The following is an 11,350-nucleotide window of genomic DNA, read 5'->3' on the forward strand; positions in this document are numbered from 1 at the left end:
GCCAGCCACCTATAAAAGGGGCACTTAGCCGAAACGGGTGAGTTTTCTCCCATTTTCGGCCACAGCAAGCTTCCGACCTTCCCTTTGCAACTCTTGTGCTCTTCCTCCAAATCTCTTCCATTTTTCTTGAGTTTTAAACTCACATTTGCAAGTTTGAGCATTTAAACCAAGTTTTGGAGCTTTGGGAACTCAGGAGCTCATTTTCGTGGATCTCCAAGTTTAGGTCGTCTCCCTCTCGATCTTCAAGAGGTAAGAGCCGATCTTAAGCTCCTTATGTGTTTTAAATAAGTTTTATGCAAGATCTATGGGTAGAAATGCATGTTAGGGTATATGTTGAGTTATGGGTTATATTGATGTTTTGAACAATGTGTGTGGATTTTGTGTGTTTGAAGTGTTGTAGTTGGGGTGTATGACTATTTGAGACCCCTAGGAACTTGTATGCATGATTTGGTTGAGATATATGCTTGATTTGAAGTTTTGGGAGGCAAGGGGTTCATGTGAACCAAGTTTCTGCCCTTCTGGCAGAAACCAGGTTCGGCCGCCGAAGGGAGTTTCGGCCGCCGAACCCCCTTGTGGAGGCAGCATTCGGCTGCCGAAGCTTGCCCCCGAAAGAAGACTTTCGTCTCTGTCTGGGAGTTTCGGCCGCCGAAGGTGCCGCCGAACCTGCCTGACTTTGGGCTCTGGAGGGACTTTCGGCCGCCGAACCTGCCGCCGAAAGTGCCCTGTTCAGCCATTTCTTGCATGTTTTTAGGTGATGTTTTCAGGATGTTTTAGGGGGTTTTTGGGGAGTATATTAGAGTTGTATTTACGTATGTTTGGTCCCTCATTTGAGTCCACCTGTGTAGGTTCGGACCCGAGGAGCCGAGGACCCCAGCAGTGAGTTCAGCTGCTTCGGTGTTGTCAGAGTCAGCCAGAGGTGAGTGGAACTAAACTCAATCTTTTAAATTAAATGGTTTATCATGTTTCATGCATCATGATTATGCAATAGGATGATTGCATTAGTTTTCATGAATATGCCGCATTGCATAAATGGTTGTTGTTGTGGGTGAATGTCGGATGACCCAATTAGTCCATGACAGGAAGACCAGGCCCCATGCTACAGGCCTGGCACAGAGTAAGAAAGACCAGGCCCCAGTCTACAGGCCTGGCGCAGAGTAAGGAAAGACCAGGATCCCATCCTATGGTCTAGCACGGTTATGGGACTTGAAGACCAGGAGCCAGAGGAGGCCCTGGGAAAATGGTAAGTAAGGTATGTTCTGACAGGAAAGACCAGGACCCCATTCTACAGGCCTGGCACAGAGTTAACTTGGACTAATTGGTGACAAGTTCACCCAACCCTTATGTGAATTGTTTGTGTTATGATGCATTTCATAGAGCATAGTGTTAATGTGTTTTAATAGTTCAGCTCACTGGGCTTTTAGCTCACCCCTCTCCCTTTACCCCCAGGCTTGCAGGTACAGTATAGAGCAGGAGTCCGGATAGAGTAAAGAAGTTCTGTTTATGTAATAGCTAGCAATGGGCATGATCAAATTGTAATGTAAAAGTACAGTATAGTTATGTAATGAGGTTTATGGATGTTAGTGGTGTGCTTGACCATAGATTGTTGTATCCCTTTTAATACATGATCTTAGAGATTTTGATGATGTTTATGTAAACCAACTCAACAGATGTATGTCACCCATTGAGGGTACAGATGAGATCCCACAGAGGGATCAAGGTTATGTTTATGTTTATGCAGGTTGAGATTGGTTGATGTATATGGAAAGAAAAGTTTTAATTTTTATGCATGTTGTTGATCATGTATGGGATTATACAGGTTTACAGGTTTTATGTCAGGCTTGCTACGGGTCCCGGCGGCCTTAAGCCGATCTGGATCCTAGCGCCGGTAGCGGTCCGATTTTCGGGTCGTTACATGGCATGAGATAGCCATACTAGGTCGCTCCTGGCATAACTCAGGTCGCTCCTGGTACTATGAGTGAGTCAGTTAAGAGACGTCCAGGTGAGGCCTAATCGCCCCTGGTACAGTTGGACATGTTATGCTATGAGTCAGTTAAGAGATGTCCAGGTGAGGCCTAATCGCCCCTGGCACAGTTGGACATACTACTATGTATGTAGAGGGCTATTGGTGACAAGTTCATCCTTGAGATGATATGTTTGTGATGTGATGCACTTCATGAAAGCATGTAATTAATGAACTGTTTTACTGTTCCTCCTCACTGGGCTGTAGTAGCTCATCCCACTCCCTTAACCCCAGTTTTGCAGGTTCCGAGGTAGCTATGGGCAGTCAGAAGTCAGAGTTAGCAAGAGGAAAAAGGAAAGAGATGCATGAATGTATGTGTGTAATAGAATAGTGGACATGATGTAATTAATGTATTTTAATGTATTAGTTGTAATGTATGGATAGATATGTACTAGCAGATTATGGATAGAATTGTGCTTTACCCTAGTGTCTTTGCATGAGTATGGTGTATGATTCATCCCTTTGTACATGGATCCTGTTTTACGTTTCTTGATGAGAAATGTGTGGAACCAAGGCTGACTTGTGATATGCTGACCCTATGAGAGTGGGTTCTATGTTTTCAGACATAGTGCATGCAGGTCGAGCTTGGTAACTCTGAGGAGAGTATACAGGATTGTTGAGTATTTTGATCATGTATGGGATTTATCAGGTACACAGAGAGTATAGTCGGCTTGCTACAGGTTCCGGCGGCTTAAGCCGATCTGGATCCTAGTACCAGTGATGGTTCGGACCGTTACAGAGGGGTACCGGTTTCCGGGCTGTTACATTACGCAAATGAGTTTAATTAATTAATTGGACCCAATTAATTAATTAAATTAGCAGCCCATATAAGAGTTATATTAGAGTTTAATGAGGAGAAGAATTAAGCCTAAAAAGGTCATAAAAACCCCTTTGGCTAAATGGAATGAGTATACTAAGTGATGTTGCTGCTCTTTGATATTTTTTTGTCATTATTGCTGCTAAATGGAATGAGTATAGATTATCATCGGAGGTGATCAAGTTAGATTGTTGTAGTTTGCATTTTAAGAAAGGAATCAAGAAATCAAGAAACTACCATCTCAAAAGTAAACATTCTGCACCTTTACTTCAAGAACTCAAATCTTTGATGGTTTCTTACCTTTATTTAGACATTGGAGATTTTATTTTTCCCCATATATTTATTTATAATCTTAAATAACCAATAAAAGCATGTCCTTTTCCAAGTAATGAATATCTACTTTCATGGATTGGTAGAAACTTTAGTGTTTCTCAGCAAACTCAATGCTACTCAAAGTAGTATTTCTTAGCAAACAAACATAAATCATACTTTCATAATTAACAAAATTAGATACATAAGATATTAAAGGTAATTACAATAGGAAAATCTCAAAGAAAAAAAAGAAAAACAATTTTTCGTCAAGAGACAACTTATGTTTAGGATAAGTCCATCCCCACTTTTCAACCTTGAGAACAGTGGTATTTTGTTTTAGATTAAGAATAGCCATCTACTAGCATTAGTTGTCTTATTTGATTGAGAAGTAACATGAAAAATTTATGATTCAGTTATATTGTCTGATAAACAAGTAAAATTAACAGTTCAACGTGAAAAGGCATGAAAATATTGGAAATAAGAACAGCACAGAAACAAATAAATCAAAATTGCTTCTATAGTGCCAATATTTTTAAGCTTCTTCCATCTAAGAAATGTTGTCAAAGTCAACAAACCACAAAAGCTTAACAAAAAATCCTTGCCACTAGGATATCTGGAGCTCTTACTATGGGTCTCACTTCTTGGATTTTTTAGATTTCTCAATTGATTAAGATGCAGCAGCAGGTGGTACAACTGTAGGTTTATCTGACCCTTGGCCCTAAGCCAACCATTCTTCCTCCTAGCAATGTTTCTTTCCCTACTTTCTTTTTTTTTTTTTTTTTTGCCCAGTTAGCTTTAAACTAGTCAGACAAAGTCTTCTCTTGGTTTCTTCGCCTTTGACTTGTGAATCTTTCCATGAGAACTCGTTTATTCTTAAAGACATTACCCAACCTTTATGGGCATATCATGGTACGTACTTATACTTGTCAATCTTCTTTGAACTCTCTATACTTGTGGGGCAGACGCTTGAGTACACACATCCTTCTCATCCAGAGAACTTTTGTTGGCAACCTAGCCTCTCTTGTACCCTTGCGCTTACCATATCTAGAGTGGCATCCTTTTCTTTTAGCTTCCTTCATCATGCACAAGATTGAGAGTGAATCTTTGTTGGCTTCCTGATGATGAAAAGGCCATGCTTAACCAACTTTCTTATGTTTTGGGAAGATTTGTCCATGGAGATTTCATTGACTTCATTGGGATTAAGACACACCTTTCCATTCCCACACTTGAGCACGTTGATAGCGAGCTGCTTTTGGAGCTTCAGAGAAACCATTTCTCCCTCTCTTCTTCTGATAAAGGACTATTTAGACTCTGTCAGGAGTTTTAACCAATATCGTTTGGCTAAAACAAAATAAGAGAAAAGATAGGCTAGAAGACTAAAAGTCTAATTGAAATTCCTCAAAGACTGAAAAAGTGTCTTTCTAATAGTCAATGGAGGCTATTTATAATAGAAAAAAAAAACTCTAATAAGCAAAATTATGAAAATACCCAAAATATCCCAAAAAATAATTAAAATGCAAAATTGACCCCTAAACGATGGAATTTCCATATCGAACTTTGTGACAGGCCTATATGACGCGGAACCTTATGGCACAAGCCTCAAACTCACACGCACAAGAAGATATGGAATCCAAAGATCTGACAAACCCACCTCCTATGGCACCCCAAACTTAGAGAAGCTGAAACACCAATGATCGAAGGATTTAGATGAGAATCCGACAAACGCCACAACGAATAGTTGATAAATTAGCCAAGATTCCTGATACAATTGATGAAAGCAAATCCTCACTCTCACTCAAAGCAATACACGCCAAAGGCATGAAAGAAATTCTTAAAAGTTTGATTAAAAGCTGTCTCTTACAATTGTTTCTTATCCTTATATAGTAAGGAGAAAAATAAATAAAACCCTAAGACACTCATCTTGGACCTGACTTAAACACATAAGGCCCAAGCCCAATCACACACTAAAATAACACATAAGTATTAAAACATAAGCCCAAAACATGGCCCAACACTCTAAAACTTAAAAGATAAATTATGGCCAGAATACAAGCCCAAACAAAGCTAAAATAAAAAAAGTGTTAAATAATAAAAATATAGCAAGCCCATCATAACAAAGTTGAATTTTCACAAAAGCCTTACTTGATCTTCACTTTAGGCTTCCCTTTGTGTAGTTTTAGCCCATAGGTTTGATTAGGCTCCCTAAGCCTATGATTGCAAGTGTTGCACCAAATCTGTCCCATATGAGTTGAAGCACGCCCCAAATATATATGGATCATATGAATATGATTTTGAACTCCTTTTAGATCCATTTGAATGACATAAGTTTGCTCCACACCATTGTTAGAAATTTGCCCTATTGGATCCGTATCATTCTCTCCTTCTTTAGAAAAGATTCGTCCTCGAATCTTGCTGATATTTATGTCAAAAAGGGAAGCTTTAGAAACCCATGTATCTTCAAAGACCTCCTTTTGAATAGGTGGAAATAGGATAAAACTTTTGTCATGAATGTTTTCATCAACAACCTGCACATCAAGAACAAATGAACTAGGCATAAAAATATTAGTCATAGAAAGATCATGTAGATGTGACCCATTCTCTTCTACAACTTCCAAAACAGTCTCATTCACCTCCTCCACCTCATCAATCACGTGCTCCCCATGTCCCTCATCATTCACAACCTTTTCTATAAGTTCATTGATGGAATTCTCAACAACAACTACATTAGATTCATGCATTACAACTTCTTCTTCAATTTCAATCTCTATGGAAGTTGAGATAGGAACTTTAGCCTCTTCTTTCTCCTTTTCTTTCTCCACCTTCCCTCCTTGACCTAGTCTTGATTCTTTTCCAGCCTCTTTACCCTCAAACTCACTCTTTTCTCTCATCTTTTCCGCAGAATTCAAGCTCTCACTCCCCTTTGTGGCCAAGGCCGAAGCCTCCCTCTCCCTCTCCAGCATCTTTATTTGATCAACATATACCTCTTGAGGTGATAAAGGAGCGAGTATAACCTTATGTCCTTCATGAGTGAAGGAGTACTTGTTATTGAACCCATCATGTTGCACATTTCTATCATGTTGCCACGGTCTACCCAACAACATATGGCTTGCCTGCATAGGTACCACATCACACAAGATCTCATCCTTGTACCTACCAATAGAAAATGGTATAAACACCTGACGTGTAACCCTAACCTCACCACAATCATTCAACCATTGCAATCTATATGGCTTAGGGTGTTTAATAGAAGCCAAACCCAATTTTTCCACCATATACACACTAGCAACATTTGTTCAACTACCTCCATCAATAATGAGAGTGCTCACTTTTCCATTAACTAAACACCTAGTGTGAAATATGTTTTCCCGTTGTTCTAGGCTTTCTTCCTTAACCTGCATATTCAGAGCACGCCTAGCAACAAGCATCTCACAATGTGCAGCAAGCAACACATTATTAACCAACACATCCGAATCATCACAGTCATTATTGCAATTAGGAGTTTTTTGAGGTATTCTTATAGAAGTGGAAGCTTGTGAGACATTCAAACTCTCCATAGTTTCAGTCAACCTCTCAAGAGTCTTATTGAGCCTATGTAACTCACCACTGACTGACTTCTTAAAAAGATTATAATCATTACCCATATTCGATTCACTTCCATCAGTACGATCCACCACATTCTTGTCTTTACTCATCCTACCTTAAATCAACAAAGAATAAAAAGAACTAGCAAATATTGTGTTAAAAGAAATACTCAAGTGTTTGCACTCTTACCATTCTTTTGCTGATTCTTTAATTGCACTTCAGAAACTAAGGTCAACCAACCAACCACAAGGTGCATTTAATGAAAAAAAGAAGAAAGCCTAAAGAAAGAAGGAAGCTCGCAAAAACTAGAAAGAAGACACTGACAATTTGGAAAGTAACACACGAACTAGGCTTTGTGCTACTTGAAAAATATCACCTACAGTATAGACCCAAGCAAACAATACTCCAGCAATGTCAAGGAAGCAAAAGCAAGCTTAAACCAAAAAAGAAACTTAGAATTCAAATAAAAACGAATTTGGACAAAAGTTTGAATTTAATTCGCTTCAACGCAAATTAAATACGGATCTATTTAAATCTACCCAAAAAGGCAAGTATCAAAACCCCACAAATAGACTAAAAAAAAAAAAATCTCACTCAGTGCAGCATCATGGACAAAAATGGGCATTAAAAGATGGATTTGACACCAAATCGATTTAGATGCAGTTGCCTTAAATGTGCACCTTAAGAAATAGGCAGATTTCTTTTGTCTCCTAATCTGGATTCAACCCAATTCAAAATTCAAAATTGATTTCCATAAACTACAGCAATCAATTGAGATAGGTAAGGAAATATGGATGAAAAAGGAAGCATATCACAATTTCGGCCAGATCAAGATAATTATAGCAAAGGCGATTTATTTTTTTTTTCGTTTTTTTTTTTGGATTTCAAATTTTTGTTTTTTTGATGATTAATAATCAAGAAGGTGCAGCCCTGGACACAAAAGTTTTCACCGAAATCAATAACGAAGAAAAGAGAAACTAAAAAAAAAACCTCTAGATGCTGAGATAAATAAGAATTTACCTCACTTTGGCTCTGATACCAACTGACGCAGAACCCTATGGCACAAGCCTCAAACTCACACGCACAAGAAGATACGGAATCCAAAGATCTGATAAACCCACCTCCTATGGCACCCCAAACTTAGAGAAGCTGAAACACCAATGATCGAAGGATTTAGATGAGAATCCGACAAATGCCACAATGAATAGTTGATAAGTTAGCCAAGATTCCTGGTGCAATTGATGAAAGCAAATCCTCACTCTCACTCAAAGCAATACACGCCAAAGGCATGAAAGAAATTCTTAAAAGTTTGATTAAAAGCTGCCTCTTACAATTGTTTCTTATCCTTATATAGTAAGGAGAAAAACAAATAAAACCCTAAGACACTCATCTTGGACCTGACTTAAACACATAAGGCCCAAGCCCAATCACACACTAAAATAACACATAAGTATTAAAACATAAGCCCAAAACATGGCCCAACACTCTAAAACTTAAAAGATAAATTATGGCCAGAATACAAGCCCAAACAAAGCTAAAATAAAACAAGTGTTAAATAATAAAAATATAGCAAGCCCATCATAACAAAGTTGAATTTTCACAAAAGCCTTACTTGATCTTCACTTTAGGCTTCCCTTTGTGTAGTTTTAGCCCATAGGTTTGATTAGGCTCCCTAAGCCTATGATTGCAAGTGTTACACCAAATCTGTCCTATATGAGTTGAAGCACGCCCCAAATATATATGGATCATATGAATATGATTTTGAACTCCTTTTAGATCCATTTGAATGACATAAGTTTGCTCCACACTATTGTTAGAAATTTGCCCTATTGGATCCGTATCATTTCCTATAGCTCTTGTCACACTTTTGAAAGTTGTGCGTCTCGAAATTTTTTTTTCGAAAAGTTATTGTGGGTCTCTATCGGATGTCGGCAGCAAACGTTAGGCCCGGTACAAGTCTGCCGTATAGTCCAAGGCTAGTTGCTCCATGTCATTCCCTTCCACTTATAAAAAACTCGACCTCGAGTTGTCATCAGCAGGATAGTACTGAAATAGATATGCCACATTAAACGTCTTGAAAATTTTCATCTCATGTAGGCGGTCAAGAACATAGGCATTGTCATTGATCTTCTGAATGATCCGGAATGGACCAATCTTCTTGGCGTCAAGCTTTTTCTGTCCTCCACCATGTTCCTTGCGTAAATACATTATAACTTGATCACCGACATTGAAGGACTTGAAACGCCTATGTTTATCAGCTGTAACTTTATATTTGTCATTTGCTTCTGTAAGGCATTGTTGTACCTGTTTGAAAACATCCACGTGCTGCTTTGCCAAGTTTCTTGCTGCAATACTGTTGTGAGAACTTGTGGGAAGGGCAATAAGTTCAACTGTATGCGCTGGGACTTTCTTGTATGCAACAACAAATAGTGATATCTTTGTGGAGCTGTGGATAGCACTGTTGTAAGCAAATTCTGCTTGGGCAAGAGCAAGATCCCAAGCAGTTTTCTTATTATTGCAGATACAGCGCAGAAGATTGCCAAGCGTGCGGTTCACCACTTCAGTTTGTCCATCAGTTTAAGGATGGGCAGCACTGCTGTATCGAAGTTCAGTTCCAAAACGTTTCCATAAAGTCATCCAGAAATGAGCTAGAACCTTCACATCTCTGTCAGAAGTAATGGTCTGAGGGATGCCATGTAAGCGAACAATCTCCTGGAAAAACAGTTTTGCCGCATGAGAAGCATCATTAGTTTTCTTGCAAAGAATGAAATGCGCCATTTTGGAGAACCTGTCAATAACAACAAAAATGGAATCAGATCCACGTTGAGTACGTGGAAGACCAAGAACAAAATCAATAAATAAGTCCTCCTAAGGATGTGATGGAATAGGCAATGGAGTGTATAAGCTTGTATTCTGCGAATGTCCCTTCTGAGTTTGACAAACTAGGCACTTCTAGATCATCCGACCTATATCCCTTTTTAATTGTTGCCAGTAAAAACGCTCCTCCAACCCAGCAATAGTCTTATCACGCCCCAAATGACCACTCAAACCTCTTCCATGGACCTCCCGAATAAGCTTTTCCCATAAAGAAGATCAAGGAATGCATAACCTGTTCTCCTTAAAAATAAAGTCATCATGTACCAAGAACCCATCAGCAGGCTAATGAGTCTGGACTCTGTCCCATATATCAGCAAAGTTATCATCTGTAGCATACAAATTCTTCAGAAATTCAAAACCCACAACCTCCTGATTAACTGTAATCAACAGAGCAGTCCTCTTACTCAAAGCATCTGCCACCTTATTACTATGGCAAGCCTTATATTTGATGACATAATGAAAGGCTCCAAAGTAAGCTGCCCATCGAGCATGTATCTTATTGACATGTTTTTGAGTTTTAAAATGGATCAAAGATTGATGATCTGTGTGAATAATAAACTCTCACCTCATCAAATACTGCTCCCAAGTTTTAAAAGCTCAGAATACTGCATATAGCTCCTGCTCATAAGTAGACCACTTCTTTCTAGCTTCATTTAGTTTCTCACTAAAGAAGGCAATAGGCCTTTTAGACTGTGACAACACTCCACCAATCCCAACTCCGCAAGCATCACATTCAATCTCAAACATTTTATCAAAATCGGGTAGAGTAAGAATAGGGGCAGAAGTAAGCTTATCTTTAATCTCTTCAAAGCTCTTGTTGGTAGCTTCAGTCTGTGCAAATTTCTGCACTCTCTCTTTCTTCAAGCAAGCTGTGATAGGGGCAACGATGCTGCTGAAATTTCTGATAAATCGTCGATAAAAAGTAGCAAGGCCATGAAAGTTGCAAATTCAGAAATAGTTTTGGGGATGGCCCAATTCCGTATTGCTTCTACCTTCTTCTCATCAACATGTATACCTTCTGCACTAACAACGAACCCCAGTAACAGAACGTGCTCCGTCATATAAATGCACTTCTTAAGATTAATAATCAGCTCACCTCCTTGCAAGGTTGTCATGACTTGACAGAGATATTGTAGATGTTCTTCTTCACTGCGACTAAAAATCAAGATGTCATCAAAATAAACAACCACAATTTTGCGTAAGAAGTCACGCAAAACCTGGTTCATGAGTCACATAAAAGTGCTAGGTGCATTCGTTAAACCAAAGGGCATAACTAGCCACTCATACAAACCTTCCTTAGTCTTGAAGGCAGTCTTCCATTCATCTCTCTCCTTGATCCAAACTTGGTGATAGCCACTTTTAAGGTCGATTTTAGAAAAGACTTTAGATCCGGATAGTTAATCCAGCATGTCATCAAATCGTGGAATAGGAAATCGATACTGAACTGTAATTTTGTTAACGGTCCTACTATCCACGCACATTCTCCAAGTCCCATCTTTCTTTGGAACTAATAGGGAAGGTACTCTGCAAGGGCTAATGCTCTCCCGAATATGCCCCTTCTTCAGTAATTCTTCAACCTGTTCTTGGAGGATTTCACTCTCCTTTGGACTCATCTTGTAATGAGGCAGATTCGGTAATTTTGATCCAGGAATGAGATCAATCTGATGTTGGATATCCCATAGAGGTGGAAGCTTGGATGATTCCTCCACTATCTTAGGAAACTCCTTCAACAGCTCTTTGAC

General features: G+C 39.0%; 1 pseudogene; it reads right to left on the bottom strand.

Annotated features, from left to right (window-relative positions):
- Window positions 1–3,045: 3,045 nt before the first annotated feature.
- LOC110609065 lies at window positions 3,046–4,422 on the bottom strand (annotated as a pseudogene).
- Window positions 4,423–11,350: the final 6,928 nt, after the last annotated feature.

Source organism: Manihot esculenta, chromosome 1, assembly GCF_001659605.2.
Source record: "Manihot esculenta cultivar AM560-2 chromosome 1, M.esculenta_v8, whole genome shotgun sequence".
Lineage (NCBI taxonomy): Eukaryota > Viridiplantae > Streptophyta > Magnoliopsida > Malpighiales > Euphorbiaceae > Manihot > Manihot esculenta.